A 3,854-nucleotide genomic window follows, 5' to 3' on the forward strand; every position below is an offset into this window, starting at 1 on the left:
TTTGTTCTGCTGAAGGGTTGATCTTTAACAATTGCTTTATACCTTAAGAATATTTTTGCAGGCCATACTTATTCAGAGAATATTCTGGAAATTGACAATTTTACTAGAAAATATTTAAAATGATTCATGTTAAAGGCATGAATTATGATGTCAACTTGAAATAGCATGTTATCAAAAATAAACCAGAGCAACATCTCAAACTTTTATTTGTTTTCCTTAATTATGAAATTTATGAAATACAGTAGTTTATTATAGGAAGTAAGAACAAATACACTGTGAGGACCTCTTAAGGCGGTACTTACCACAGAGGAGTAGCAACAATAACAAAAATGGTCTCTTCTGTTCTATTATGATTAAGTTGAATTATAACACATGCTCTCCTTTTTCCATAGCTTATTCTAAACTCTGAGCCTTTTAGGTGGATTTTAAAACAATGGGAATCTCATGAAACAGTGTATAAAGCTGTCTGTCTAACTAACACCTCAGAGCCCTTTAGTGAGGAGGCCACAGAGGAGAGTGAAAGAAGTCAAGAAAGACAGGATGTAATGAAGCAGGAATAACAGTCACAAAATATTAGTATATATACCCAAAATAACCTTTGTCTGTAATCAATGTGGGAGAATATAACATAGGAAATAATGCAATGCAAGTGTAAGCACAGCTATGAACTTGGGTTCTGTTCTCAAAGTCTCAGACATTCCATTTCCACTAATATAAATATGTCCATATTCATTAAATATGTCAAAATTCAAAAATATGTCATATTCAAAAGGAGAGTTTTCTGTAAATTTCCTTTTCTTATCTTGTTGCCCAGGCTGGAGTGCAATGGCGTGATCTTGGCTCACCACAACCTCCGCCTCCTGGGTTCAGGCACTTCTCCTGCCTCAGCCTCCTGAGTAGCTGGGATTACAGGCATGTGCCACCATGCCCAGCTGATTTTTTTGTATTTTTAGTAGAGATGGGGTTTCACCATGTTGACCAGGATGGTCTCGATCTCTTGACCTCGTGATCCACCCGCCTCGGCCTCCCAAAGTGCTGGGATTACAGGCGTGAGCCACCGCACCCGGCTGTAAATTTCCTTTTCAATGACCATCAGGAAGTCACAGGACAAACTTTTAACATGATCTGCTCATATATATCAAAATCTGTATTTAACCAAGGGCTCGTTGCTCTAAGAGTTTGTTTTATCCATTAAGTATTATATTTGAGAAACATGAGATTGTTAAGTCACATTTCCCAAATCCAGCGAATAAATAGTAAAGTGTGCTTATATTTTATTAGCAACTATTAAGTTCTTTACATAACCTTAATATAGAATTCTATTATTAAAGAAGTTATGACCTGCAATTGGTTGTTTTGAATAATGTATCAAACCAATTACTTAAAAAGAAATATACTGGTTGTAAACTGTTCAACTTTAAGTAGTATTCAATGTGGTGATTGAGGGGTAAGTCTTAGAAGTCACATTGCATGGCCATTTAAATCCTGGCTGTCTCCATTTGGCCAGGTACTTTATTCATCTGTGTGACTGTTGCTTTATCTGTAACTATCTCATAGGTTTATTGTGAGGAATAAAAGATGTGGTATACATAAACCCTTTAGAATAGAATCTAAACACAACTATTAATATTAATCAGAATGAGAGCTCCATGAGAACAGGATTTTTTTTTTGTCTTATTTGCTCACTGATGTATTCTAAATATCCAAGAGAGTGATTTCCAAATAAATAAGTCAATCTACCAATTTAAAGAATAATTTTTAATTATACTTCGATAAAACATGACAATTTATATTAACATCAGCAGAGAGAGAAAAAATAAAATTCTATTGAAAAGCAAAGAAAATATGCAGAGAAAATTGGAATTGTATCCACTTATTATTAAAAACTTCTAATTTTTTAATTTTATGTCATTGTAGCCAATTAATGTAGCTTACAGAATAGTTATTATTGAGAATTTTGTGAGATTCCTGTGTAATCTAAAAGGTGTTCCATTGTTTTGTAATGTTCAATGTGTGTTTGACAAGAACACGTTTTCTATTTGCAGGATAGAATATTGTAAGTTATATATTATATCAAGCTCACTTATGTTGTTAAACTCTTCTCATTTTTGTCTGCCTGATTTATTATGTTTTCAAAAGACACAGCTGTGGGAAAAAAACCACATAGTAATACAAGAAAAAATGGTGAGAGAAAATGTATACAGGCAACTCTAATTAAAATAAAAATTATATAGCAACATTATTTATTGGACAAAACAGAATATAATGGGAAAATCATTGGTAGGGCAAAGAGCAGCATCCTGTACTGATAAAGGGAGCAATTTGTAAGATATTATAATAATTAGAGACTTTTATGTATTTAATACTTTGGGTTTAAGTTTATAAAGTAAAATATAACTAATTTAAAATGAGATTTTATCAATCCAATCTCAGTAGTATATTTTAACATATTCCTTCCAGAAATTGACAAAATCAAGTAGACGCAATCAGAAAAGTTTAACATAGGTGAGTTTTATGTAATACATATCTTACAGTTTTCCATCCCGCAAATTGAAAATGTGTAACATTTCACCATGGAACATTACAAAAAGTGAACACCTTTTAAATCACGTAGAAATCTCAGAAAAGTTCCAAAAATAACTACACTGTAAGCTACATTAATGGACTACAGTGATAAGAAATCAGAAATGAAGCCACAGAAAACCTTCCCTTCCCTTAATCTTGGAAACATGAGACTCTCCTAAACTACTTGAAAAAAAATATATTTACAAATAGAAGACAGAAGAAAAAGACAAAGAAATAACCCTAGAGAACTCCAAAGTAAATAAAAGAGGGAAAGAAAAAGAAAAACAGCAGAAATTAATAAAAAGTACAACAATAAGAAATGCTATAAAACAAAAGTAGTTCCTTGAAAAGAATAAAACAATATTAAAATTCAGGCAAGATCACTCAAGAGAATAAAAACAAGGCACATATAAATAATATTAGGAACAAAAATGAGAGTATAAATGCAAATGGAATCTAAATTTTTAAAAGCTATAAAATTATCGTCAATAACTTCACGACTGTAAATTGGAAACTTAGATGCAATGGATTATTTATAGATAATCATAAATCTCTAAAATTGAATCAAGAAGAAATAGAAAAACCAGGGTATATTAATAACAAAAAATAATTAAATTAATAATTATAATCTTCCATGATCAGATACGTTTTATGGACAAGTTGTGGGATGTATCTGAAGAAAAGAGATCACCTCTCACCAATCAAATCCTAAAGAAAGTATAAATGAAGGTGAACAGAACACAGGAAGATCGCTTGCTCAATGCCCCATCATTTTCTTCTTTTTCTTTTTAAAATTCATTGTGGTAAAATTTTAGGGGAAATAATAAGAGACCTACAATGTAACAATAAAGTGATTCCCCATTTCCACCATGGATTCTTAAAATAAGTCACAAGCATGAATGTAGCCATGCAGTCTAAATTGAATAATCCAATTCTTCAGTTCTTCAACTCTCTTTTGGAAATATTCATTCTGAAAGAATGGAGAGACTTGGCTTTTCCACAGGATTTCCTCTAAAAAGGAAGATACCCGACTCTATAGACCAAAAGCCATCTTTGTGTCTCTTCCACAAATTCCTAATCTTAACCGTACACCCTCCCCTCATACTTGTTAGAGAAAATAGATCCACCAGTATTATCTATAACTGCCCACCCTTCAATATCCAATAGCGCACATGAATATATATATACACAACATATGTGTATATATATACATATATATACAACAGTATATATATATATATATACTGTATATATACAGTATATATATGTGTATATATGTATATATATGT

The sequence above is a fragment of the Sapajus apella genome, unplaced genomic scaffold, assembly GCF_009761245.1.
Source record: "Sapajus apella isolate SASKATOON/1434 unplaced genomic scaffold, GSC_monkey_1.0 scaffold4, whole genome shotgun sequence".
Taxonomy (NCBI): Eukaryota; Metazoa; Chordata; class Mammalia; order Primates; family Cebidae; genus Sapajus; species Sapajus apella.